Genomic DNA, 12,849 nt, shown 5'->3' with positions numbered 1-12,849 from the left:
GATCATAATTTACATGTGTTCTCTAGCAGAAGTCCCTCTACTGCTAAACTGTAGTTTTGTAATGTGCAAATTGACAGTGAGTGCACTTGGGATTTTATGAAGACCAAGTGAGATCTTGAGAACTATAAAGTGCCAGGCAAGTAAGTGATAGTTATTATTACTGTGTAACATTTAGAACATCAAACTAGAACATTTTTGAATTATTCACTGTGAGAAAATTTTAATGGTATTTACTGTTTTATTGATTACAAAACACAGAAAGTTGAGAAGAAAGTTTAGGAATATCAATAGAAGTTTGAGCTCTAAGTCAGTGTTTTATTTCTTACATAAAGTTAATAAAGGAGGTACTCTTCAGTGTTTCAAGACAAAGTTTAATTAATAGAGGAAAATAATGATGCTTTTGGGACACTGGAATTAATTTACAGATATTATATCAGAGCTTTTTTTTTTTTAATGTTTATTGATCCCAGAGAGAGAGGAAGTGGGGGTGAGGGGAGAGATCAATGTGAGAGAGGAACATCGACTGGCTGCCCTCCACACATGCCCTGAGTGGGTATCAAACCCACAACCCGCTGGTGCATGGGACGGTGCTCCAACCAACTGAGCCATACCAGGCAGGGCATAGCTGGTTTTCTGGGAACCAGAAATATTAAGAAGTCTAGGTTTTATCATACACTCAAACTCAGCTAATCAATTCAGAGACTTCACAGATGCATCAGTATAAATAGAAGGAATGTAGCATAATTGGACAGTGAAAAAGATAAATAAAAGAGTCCTTATCTCCCTTATTATTAGTGTGAAATATTATATGTTTAAGCTATTTTAGATTGGGGACTGGGTCTTACATCATCATATAGTATTCTTCCAGCACCTGGAAGAGTGCTTAGTAAATTTTTTAAAAATTTGGATTTTACTGATTATGCTATTATAGTTGTCCCCATTTTCCCCCTTTGCCCTCCTCCACCAAGACCCCCTCCATTCCTTCAGGCAATCCCCACACCTATGTCCATGTCCATGTCCATGAGTCATACGTATATGTTCTTTGACTACTCTATTTCTTATGCTGTACTTTATATCACCATGACTATTCTGTAGCTACCAATTTGTGCTTCTTAATCCCTTCAACTTTTTCGGCCACACCCCTGACCTCCCTCCCATCTGGCAGCTGTCAAAATGTTCTCTGTATCTCTGAGCCTATTTCTGTCCTGCTTACTCATTTATTTTGCTTTTTGGATTCAATTGTTGATATATATTTATTGCCATTTTATTGTTCATATTTTTGATTATCTTCTTAAAGAAAACCCTTTAACATTTCGTATAATTCTGGTTTGATGATGATGTACTCCTTTAGCTTTTTCTTAGCTGGGAAGTTCTACCTAGCTTTGCTGGGTAGAGTAACCTTGGTTGTAAGTCTTTGCTTTTCATTACTTTGAATATTTCTTGCCAATGTCTTCTAGCCTGCAAAGTTTCTTTTGAGAAATCAACTGACAATCTTGTGGGGGCTCCTCTGTAGGTAACTAACTGCTCTTCTCTTGTTGCTTTTAAGATACTCTGTCTTTATCCTTTGGCATTTTTAATTATAATGGGTCTTTGGGTGGCTTCTTTGGGTTCATCTTGTTTGGGATTCTGTGCACTTCTTGGACCTGAATGTCTAATTCTTTCACCAAGTTAGGGAAGTTTTCTGTCATTATTTTTTCAAATAAGTTTCTAATTTCTCATTCTTTCTCTTCTCCTTCTGGCACCCCCATGATGTGAATGTTGGTATACTTGATGTTATTCCAGAGGCTCCTTAAACTATCCTCACTTTTTTAAATTCTTTTTTCTTCTTGCTGTCCTGATTTTTTTTTCTTCCTTGTATTCCAAATTCCTGATTTGATTCTCGGCTTCATTGACTTTACTGTTGACTCCTTGTAAATTGTTCTTCATTTCAATTAGTGTATCCTTTCCATGCCCTTTATTATGCTAATGAAGTTCTCACTAAGTTCATTGAGCATCCTTATAATTAGTGTTTTGAACTCTGCATCTAATAGCTTGCTTGTCTTCATTTTGTTAAGTTCTATTTCTGGAGTTTTGTTCTGTTCTTTCATTTGGGTCATGTTTCTTTGTTTCCTCATTTTGGCAGCCTTCCTGTGTTTGTTTCTGTGTATTAGGTAGAGTTGCTATGTCTCCCAGGCTTGGTAGAGTGGTCTAGTGTAGAAGGTATCTTGTAAGTTCCAGGGGCACACCCTCTCCTGTTACCCAAGCTGGGTGCTTGAGGTGTGCCCACTGTGTAGGCTATGTACACCTTCCTGTTGTAATTGAGCCTTGATTGCTTGTCACATCCAAGATCAGCTACTGCTTGTGTTCTGTCTGGGGTCACACAGCATAAGCTACAAAGCAATCTGCAGATAGTTGCTACTTGTGCTGGGCTTGGAAGTACCAGGGCAAAGTTAAGCTGTGATCCAAAGCCATCTGCTGCTAGTGTAAGGCCTGGGGAACTTAGAAAGAACTATGGGGCTTGCTGAAGCCAGATGCTGCTTTTGAGAGAATTTAGGAAACCTAAATTATGGATCTTTTTTCCATTCTTAATGGAAAAGCCACTGGAAACAGTTTGGGTGGGCCTGAGAGGTGGGTAGGGCAGGGCCTCAAGGAATATCCAGGGGACAAATAATGTGAGCCAGGTTAATGGAGTTTCAGATATGGTACTCATCTGCTGGCTCTGTGGCTTTGTTGGGGGGAGGCTCAGAAAAGGAACAGTGGCTTCTGCCAGTACTTCTATCTGGGAGAATGCTCTTCTCAGCTCTGAACCTGATGCCAGAAAATTCACTTCCTTACCATATATCTCTGATGTCTTTCGATCTTCTGCCTTCACACTGGAGCTCACAGAAAGTGAGTCAGTATAAGTCTGTATGGGTCCTTTAAGAGGAATTGCCACAGAACCCTGCAGTTTCTGTGTTCCACCGCCCCAGTCCCCGCTGGTTTTTACACACAGAAGATCTGGTGACTTCTCTTCCTGGCACTGAAACCCTAGGCTGGGGGGCCTGGTGTGGGACTGACACCCTTCACTCCTTAGACATCCCTCCCAATTTTTAAAATTATATTACATTGATTATGCTATTACAGTTGTCCCAAATTTTCCCCTTTCTTCCCTCCACCTAGATACCCCATTCCCTCAGACAATATCTCTACCCATGTTCATGTCCATGGGTCATTCATATAAGTTCTTTGGATACTCCATTTCCTATACTGGAATTTACATCCCTATGTCTATTCTGTAACTACCAATTTGTACTTCTTAATCCCATCACCTTTTCACCCATTTCCTCACGTCCCCTCCCATCTGACAACCATCAAAATTCTCTCCTTATCCATGATTCTGTCTCTGTTCTTGTTTGCTTAGTTTGTTTTTCAGATTCAATTGTTGATATATATGTATTTTTGTCATTTTACTGTTCATAGTTTAGATTTTCTTCTTCTTAAATAAGTCCCTTTATCATTTCATATAATAGTGGTGAGGTGAAGATGAACTCCTTTAGCTTTTTCTTGTCTGGGAAGCTCTTTATCTGCCCTTTCATTCTAAATGATAGCTTTGCTGGGTAGAGCAGTCTTGGCTGTAGGTTCCTGCTTTTCATGACTTTGAATATTTCTTGCCAGTGCCTTCTAGGCTGCAAAATTTCTTTGAGAAATCAGTTGACAGTCTAATAGGAACTCCCCTGTAACTGCTCAACTAACTAACTGCTTTTCTCTTGATGCTTTTAAGATTCTCTCTTTATCTTTAACTTTTGGCATTTTAATTATGATGTACTTGGAGTAGGCATCTTTGCATCCATCTTGGTTGGGACTCTCTGTGCTTCCTGGACTTGCATATCTATTTCTTTCACCAAATTAGGGGAGTTGTCTTTCATTGTTTTTTTCAAATAGATTTCCAATGTCTTGCTCATTCTCTTCTCTTTCTGGCAATCCTGTGAGGCTAATGTTGGACCTCTTAAAGTTGTCCCAGAGGCTGCTTACACTATCCTCATATTTTTGGATTCTTTTTTTCTTCTTCTTGTCCTGATTGGTTGTTTTTTTTCTTCCTTATGTTCCAAATTATTGATGTGATTCTTGGCTTCATCCACTCTACTGTTGTTTCCCTGTAAATAGTTTCAATATTATATCCTTCATTTTTGACTGGATCTTTTTATGCTGCTGAGGTCCTCACTAAGTTCCTTGAGCATGGTTATAACCAGTGTTTTGAACTCTGCATCTTATAGATTACCTGCCTCCACTTTGTTTAGCTCATTTTCTGGAGTTTTGATCTGTTTTCATATTTGGGCCATGTTTCTTTCTTTTCTTTTTTTTTAATGTTGGCTCTTTTTTTATTTTTAAAAAAGATTTTATTTATTTACTTTTAGAGAGGGGAAGAGAGGGAGAAAGAGAGGGAGAGAAACATCAATGTGTGGTTGCATTCCACGCACCTCCTGCTGGGACCAGGCCTGCAACCTAGGCATGTGCCCTATACAGTGAATCGAACTGGCAACCCTTTGGTTCGCAGGCTGTTGTTCAGTCCACTGAGCCTCACCAGCTAGGGCTAGGTGATGTTTCTTTGTCTCCTCATTTTGGCAGCCTCCCTGTGTTTGTTTCTTTGTAATAGGTTGCACAGCTTTGACTTCGTGTCTTGGTAGTATGGCCTAATATAGTAGGTGCCCTGTAGGGTCCATTGGCACAACTGCTCCTATGACCCAAGCTTGGTGTTTGAGGTGCTCCCTTTATGTGGGCTGAGTGTACCCTCTTCTTATAGTTGAGCCTTGGTTGCTGTTGGCAGATCAATGGGAGATATTTACCTAGGCCTTTCAGGGGCAAACATTGGCTGTGACTACTTACCACCAACGTCCACCCACCGTGGATGATCCGCTGGGCAGGGGCAGGGTGGTGGTGCTACTGGGTGCACCGGCCCTGCAGTTTCCCAGGTAGTGCAGGCTAAGGTCAACCCCCTCCTGTGTTCTCCCAGGTCACATTGCTTGAGCTGTAAAGCAATCTGAGATGGCTGCTACTTGTGCTGGGCTTGGAGATTCTCTGGCAAAGCCAAGCTCTGACTCCTGACTACCTACTGCTAGTATCATGCCTGGGGGCTCGCTGAGGTCAGCTGTTGCTTGTTTGAGAGGATTTAGGAAGCTGTGCAGCATTAGCCAAAACTAGTCATTCATATGGAAAAGCAGCTTGGTGGGCCTGTAAGTTGGGTGGGGCAGAGTCTCTGGAGTTCTTCAAGGTGGGTCAAATAGCGTTAGCCAGGTTAGTGGAGTCTCACACGTGGCACCAGCTTGCTGACTCTGTGTCTCAGTCTGAATGGATGTGGTTTCTTTAATTCTGTAGTTCTCAGTCTTCCATTCATCTTGATTTAGATGGTTCTGAGTGATGGTTGTTCAATATTTTAGTTTTAATTTTGAGATGGTTGTGCAAAGAGGTGAGCTGTATTTCTCCATGCTGCCAGCTTGACTGGAAGTCTGTCCCTCCTGATTATTATCTGCCACATGTGGTTCTGAGACCAGCCTGTTCCATGCCTCTGCCCCTCCTACCAGTCAAGATACAGTTTCTTCTTTACTTCTGTACTTGTAGGACTTCTATTCAGCGCAATTTCTGCTGGTTATGTGTGATATTTGTTCCATAGTTTAGTTGTAATTTTGTTGTGGTTGTGCGAGGAAGTGAGCTATGTTTACCTACGCTACCTTCTTGACTGGAAGTCCATGTTTAGTGAATTTTAAAATACAAATTAAAGGACAGATTGGGTCCTGTGTCTGTGTTCCTGGAAAAACAGTTTAAATTAGATTACTGTTTAGTGGGTTCATACCTAGTTGGCAATGAGATTTACAATGATTCAGTGTCAATATAATAGTATTTATTAGTTGAATGAAACTCCACAGTGGTCCGTCTTTGGGCAACTCAATGGGGATTCATTCAGGATAACTCACTTAAAGAAGAAAAAAAAAAAGAATCCCAAATATCAAGAAGGTAAATTCTTTACTGTTTTTAAGAAGTATGTAATAAAATGGAGCTTAGCATCAGACATCCCATACCGATACAGGACAACAAAGCTCATTGTTACCTAATCAAGACATTTAAGGTACAATTAACAGTAAACATGTCTTTGCCTGTAAAGGTGAATTTCTGAGATCTTTGGATATATTATTTTCCAAAAACATAGATAACTCTTTCCAGAGTTGCACTCATTTATCCAGGCCTTTTTCTGTTAGGCTAGGGTAATGCTTATATTTTATTTGTCTTTGTTTGTAAAGCTAATATGCTCCCATGTCATTATGCTTATTGGCACCATGGTGCTATGTGTAAAATCAAATAATCCAAATTTTGGAATCAATTAGATCTTTATTGGGCTGTTTTCTGCATTTAGGAGATGCTATAATTAAATAAGATGATTAGGAAATGAATGCTGTTCAGAGCTGCATCATCCAGTATGCTAGCCACTGGCCATATGTGTCTATTTAAATTTGGGTGTAAATTAATTTAAAAAACTGTCTCACTGGCCACATTTTAAGTCCTCAGTGGTCACATGCAGAGAGTTGCTACCATATTGGACAACACAGATGTAGAACATTTCTATCACTGAAGAAAGTTCCATTGGACAGTGCTGTTCTATTTAGAGAATAAAAATGTAAATGTTAAGATATAACTCTATGTGGGAAGATTTGAGTTATTTAACTTCATGGAAAGAACTTGAAAAGAAACAATAAATTAAGCACAGGTAAAATTGTAGCAGGAAGGATTTAAATTATATTTTTTGAAGTCCTTCCTGCCTATGAGGGTTAAGAAGCTCTGTTATAAACTGAATATGCAGATGACAACTGTTTTCTGGGTTGTTGATAAAAATATGTGGAATAGTAATTTCTAACAGTTTAATGTAAAACATTCACATGTATGGATGTTATTCTTTTATAAAAAGTTAACTTTAAAAAATGTCACATATCATTGTCCCTTGCCCCAATCCTGAGTGTAATATTGCCTTTGGTATCGGTTGTCCGAGAAACCCCCGAGGAAGAAAAACTGTTATGAAATCAGCTTAACACTTTGAAGTCAGTATCTAAATACAGTGTAAACAATGATATTTTGTGTTTGTGTGGAACATACTGTTTAGACACCCCCAGCCAACACTGGCTGTTCATGTTGATTCTTAGACCTCTTTTAGTAACTGTGAGTCCTGTCACCCTGAGGTCATGGTTCCTGTCTGGGAACCACTGGTGGACACAGTTACCTCAGAAAGGGGTTCAAGGGCATTAGACTGGAGGCTATAGGCAGAGGCACGTGAGTTTTCAATGTTATTTTTGGACCTTAACTTCATGATTAATTACTTCTGCTCATATGTTTGAGTTGTCCTACTTTTTTAATTTTTTTCTAGTCAATGTCTAAATTTTAATCAGTTTGATCTGAAATGAAATTTTTCATTTGATTTAAAATCAGGCCATCGTAGGCTTTCAAAAGCGCAATGATAGCTTCTCATGTCTTATCTTTAGTACCCTGAAAGATCATTTTATTAAATATAAAGCCAGATGATCTCCTTTATCTAAGATGTCCTTTGGAATAAGTGATGTGCACACATTCCATACTCGGCAGGACCTTCCTTTATGAACATTTAAGCGTGAAAATCTCGAGTTCCCTTTTTAGTCATGCAACCTTGGATTCCTCGAGAATGTGATTGTTTCTTTTCTTCGCTTTTCTTTAAATCTACATCAATAACATAGGTCCATGAATATCTCACTGAAAAATATTAGCCTTCAGGAGAAAAGGGATTTGAATTCTTGACTTGTGCTCATTAGCCCAGGGAGGGAGGGGTCCAGGGCCAATGGTTAAAGTTAGAGCAACTTGGTCATCCTGTGTGTAATCCCACGTGGACAACAGGATCTGTTATAGAAGCAATAATGAGGGTTAACTTTTGTTTTAATCTTGCTTTATTCTGGAGACTGGGCTCTTGTGGCAGGAAAACAGATTCAACAGTCCAGCAGAGGCAGCCTGCATCATGGTTCAGTGGAGCCCCAAATCCCTTCAATCGCTTTAAGAACAATGTTTCTTTCAGAAGTGCCAAAGGCACAGTGTGTAGAAATCAGCATTCAGATTATTTTAGCTATAGGAGCAGCCCTGTCTATACTGAAGATAATTTTTTTCTCCATAGCTCTGGACTAATCTGGAAGAGACATTCTTTTACAAAGTGGACTGCAAAGACATTTTATTGATGAAGATGGATAATCCTTAAGTTTTAGGGTCCATAAATTCTTAAGAATGAAAAGGAAAAAGTATTTCAGATATTGTATAGTTTAAGGAACATTTATTATCAACTTTTTGTCAGGCACAGTGGATATGAGACTCCTTAATGGGGAAGCTAAGCAAGTCAACAAGCAATCACAACATAGTGCAGTAAGTTTGGTGTTAGAACAGTGTAGAGATTTTCACGTTCATATAGAAAAGAGGCACAGAACCAGCCTGTGTCAATGAGTGGGGGCTAGGATTATGGAAGTCTTTCTAGAAAACATAGTATCTAAGCTTAATCCTTAATGGTGAATTACTTAAAATGGTAAGGAGACACAGTTGGGGCAAGATGAGATCATAAGGAGGATACTATATGATTTGTGCAAAGTGCTATTAGATGTTCTGTTCTGGTAGAACATAAATAGAAAATTGTTGAGTATCAGGAGATTTAGAAACAAAGAATGTCACAAACTTTCCCTGAACATCCCATGATCATCTCTTCTTAGCTCAGTATCCCAGAGGAAAGTAACTGAACTAAAACACATACATATGCACATATGCTGAAAACAATAAAGACAACATTTGAAAGAGGTTTAGCTGAGGTCAAAATTAAAGCCATCAGCCAAGAAACCAGAGCCCCAGACTTGTCAGAGCCCAAAAGCAAAGCAAAAGTTTCAAGTACTGATCAACTCTTGAAAATCAGGATGATTTTCCCCCCAATAGCTCCTCAAATGTCCTAACAACAAGCCTTTCTTGGCTTTTTGATTACTCATTTTGAAGGTTGTGATGCAGAAACAAGAGTGGAACCAGCAAAAAGAACAGTTGTTCCCTCAATTATGAATGTGACAAGCTTTGTTCTTTTGATGATGGAGGCTCTGTAGCAGACAGCTAACCACATCCATGCTTAGCCTCATTATAGTTTGCTGGGCTCAATCTCTAACATAGTCTTGCCAGAAACAATACCCCCCTCCCCCCAAAAAAGGTATTCTCTATGTAAATAAAACTCCATCCTGTTACTTAAAGGATTTAGGCATTTCAGTCCTTCATTAGCAAACTCTTTGAAGTATGGGTCCCAGCACATCTGTAAAGGGTCTTAGGCTTTTCTAAGGCTATTTTTGGATTTTGAACAAATTTAACAATTTCTACAGCATGGATGTCTCATTGTTTTCTTATAAACCTTAGGATTAGAAAAACATATCACTTTAATTTTCCCCTGTTTCAGTCAGAGACAGATTTTTATACTAGTCAGAAAAGAACATTTCCCTAAAGCAGCAGCTATATACAAAGCCATGGATAATTTTTATTTTCTTTCTCAGCACAGCATGAGAATTGGAAAGCTCTTATGAGAACTGATAAAGAGGACAGAGCGTGTTCTTTGTTTCTTGGCAAAAGAAGCTTCTTCTATCCCAAGTGCTGTAGTTGAAGGAAACATAAATCTACCCCCAGAAGAGCCCAAATCATGTTTGGATTCAAGTGGGAAACCACTTTCCTGGTTATGCTTGGGTGGCATCTTTGGCTGCTTCGGGTAACACTTTCCTCTCGGTGGAAGGCTTATGAGTTCCTCTGAGTGGGTTGAATATGTTATGCCTTTTCATTCAAAGAAACTCAATCCACATATTTTACAGAAGCAGGAGGTTGTCTTTTGAGGCTGCTTGGGAAAGAATGTCTCGTGGCAAATATCAAGCCACCTGAACAAACATGAGCACAGTATGGGTCTCCCCAAGGGGGCTTTCTCAGGATGGAAGGTAGAGAAGCCACTGTTTTCATCTCCAGAAAAGCTGAGAGGAGTTTACTTTCTTATGAGAGATATGGCTCCATCTGGGCCTGACTGTGCTTTGTCTAAATCTTTGGAGGGAAAGAGGTGGCAGGTATGTACATCCAATCTGATATGAGTCATAGAGACTTCTTTCAGAAGTGATAGCAATGTCGTATTTAGGAATCTCTTAGTTTTTCACTAGCACCATTTTTGTTGCCAGAGAGGAAAGGGAGAATGGGGAAAGTGAAAAACCAGACAAAGGAGAAGTAGGCATTAAATTCAACATAACCTTTTTAATTGGGAAACTTCTTAGGTTACTATACTTTCCACCTAAGATAATTGTGGCATTTGGTTATGGGTATTCAAATGGAACACTATAACTATCCAGGTAAGTTTACTTTGGTTTGGTGTTGGGGCTGCTCGTGGAACCAGATTATGTGAGAAGTCCCTTGTAATCAGCCAAAAATAACTGCTCCTCACCCGCAGCCTCATCCCTGGGAACTATAATGTTAGCTTATTTGAAAAAGAGGTCTTTGCGTATATGATTTGGTTAAGGATCTTGAGATGAGAAGATTAGACTGTATTATCTGTGTGGGCCTTAAATACCATCACAAGTGTCCTTGTAAGAAAAAGGTGGAGGGAGATTGTGCAGACAGAAGAGGAGGAAGCAGTGTGAGCACAGAGGCAGAGATGGAAGCAGCGTGGTCATGAGCCAGGGAATGGCAGCAGCCACCAGCAGGCAAGGACAGACTCCCCCCCTAGGAACTCAGGAGGCAATGTGGCCCTTCCAGCAGCCTGACTTTGGTCCATGTTACTCATGATAGACCTCTGGCCTCCAAAACTGTAAGAGAATACCTTTCTGACATTTTAGGATTTTAGGTCACTGCGTTTGTGCCTTTTTTTTTTCCCCAGCAACCACAGAAACTAAGACAGCCATAGGAATGAAACCACTGATAAGTTACCAGGAGCTCAGTGCCTTCATCATGGTAAACTAGGGAGAAAGGCAGCTGTTCAGGAGCTGGTCACATTGGTCCACTGGGGCAACAGACAGGCAGAGAGACTGGAAGAACAGAGCCAGAAGAGAAAGGGGGAGGTGCAGCAGAGGGTTAGGACACACTCATGAGAACATTGGATTCTGGCAGCGTTTGTGGTAGTCTGGCCTGTCCCTGTAGAATTGGGAGAAGGCCCTGAGGTCACATGCCCTCAGGCACTGAATTCACACGGCCTGGTAGAATACAAAATAATGCCTTTTCCTGGACTGTCACCAGAAGAAGCAGTGCAGCAACAGTGCAAGAGGGAATTTGATGGCCCTGAAATACTCATACCTCTTATCTCCTGTTCTCCAAACACTGTCCTCCCCAGCCTCCTCCATACCCTGTGCTGGAGAAGAGCACCAGGAGCAACTTTGATGCCCCAACACAACTTGAACTGAAACAACTTTATCCATAAACTGAGCCTATGACTCTGAGGTTTCTTGTATATTTTCCTGCCCTACATTCATTTATTTTTTCTTCTGTTCACTTTATGTGGTTTATTGCTACATTAGGAGAGTTGATATTGAATTTTAAGGTGTATTTTACAGTACTCTTTGTTTTAAATGAAGGCATTATATTAATATTTATCATCATTCATTGATTATATATCTATCTATCTATAATGAAGTCCTAATAAAAATACCACGTTTTATACGATCTGATTTGGGGATTATTGCAAGTTTGAAAAGTTCTCAAAGACACAGTTTTGGGAGCAAAGAAAGCTGAAGTGAATGAGTTCCCATATGTTATCACTTCCCATATTGTGAGGGTGCAGTTAGAGGTATCTGTTTCAGCTCTCCCATTTTGGTATGTTTGTTCACTCACTTCTTTGTTCTTTCACTCATTTGTTGATTTAAGGACCTACTAAGTACAGGTAGTGTGCCAAATGTGTGGGCCGCACAGCCTGAGAAACTTCTCTCCTGGCCTTGAAGGCTTGCAGAGGCTCTGACTTGGTGGCCTGCCCAGTTTTCTCTCTTTAAGTTGGAATTTGCATGCTCTTTAAAAATTTTTACCTCAGACCTCATCTCTCTCTACATAGATTACTTTTTACATTTACATTATCTGCCTGATCCCCAAAGACAGCAGAGTTTTAGACACCCGACTTAAATTCTATTTGAGAAGAACAGTCTCGGGGACTGCCCTCATTTTAGACTTTAATTCTTGAATCATTATCAACCTTCCATGGCAACTGGAGACATGGAGTCTGGGAACCAAGACTAGAATGAGTGAGTTGATGGAAAATGCCTGAACACTGACTGAATGAGGAGATGGCAGCAGAATTGAATGTCCTGGTCGGAGACTGGAGCCTGGTAACAAAAACTCAGAGTGATGCAAAGTCTGATTCTGGGTCCTGTGAGAAAAACATTATTCCTTAGGGTCACACTCACTCCCTTAGGAATGTAAGAATCCTATAGACAAAAATACTAACCCAAATCCCGGATGGATAACACTGGTACCGTCACCTGGTAACCGCAATAACAAGAAAGAGCTAGTTCCTGAGGATTATTCATGACCTGAAGCAAGTTGGCAAAAACTTGGCAGTGTCAGATGACAAACCCCAGTCTGTTCTGAGTGTGAAGAGAAATGACTGGCAGGTATGAGGATTCAGGTTTACATCTTGTTATAACTAGTGCCTCCAACAGTGTCTAGTACGTAGTAGGCACTCGATAATATTTATTGAATTGAGTCATTTTGTGCACTTTGGGTGGGTAAATTGGAGGCAGAGTGAGGTAGGGCTGTGTTTTGGAGCTCATGGAATTCTCCCTCCACCTATTGTTAACAAAGGTTTATTTTTAAGACAAAAGAACCAAAGAGGGTAACTTAGTTTGTTGCCCCCGAGCTCGTGGG

The sequence above is a fragment of the Pteronotus mesoamericanus genome, unplaced genomic scaffold, assembly GCF_021234165.1.
Source record: "Pteronotus mesoamericanus isolate MK-2021 breed Mesoamerican mustached bat unplaced genomic scaffold, CSHL_Meso_final contig_73, whole genome shotgun sequence".
Classification (NCBI taxonomy): domain Eukaryota; kingdom Metazoa; phylum Chordata; class Mammalia; order Chiroptera; family Mormoopidae; genus Pteronotus; species Pteronotus mesoamericanus.
This window is presented reverse-complemented; position numbering follows the sequence as displayed.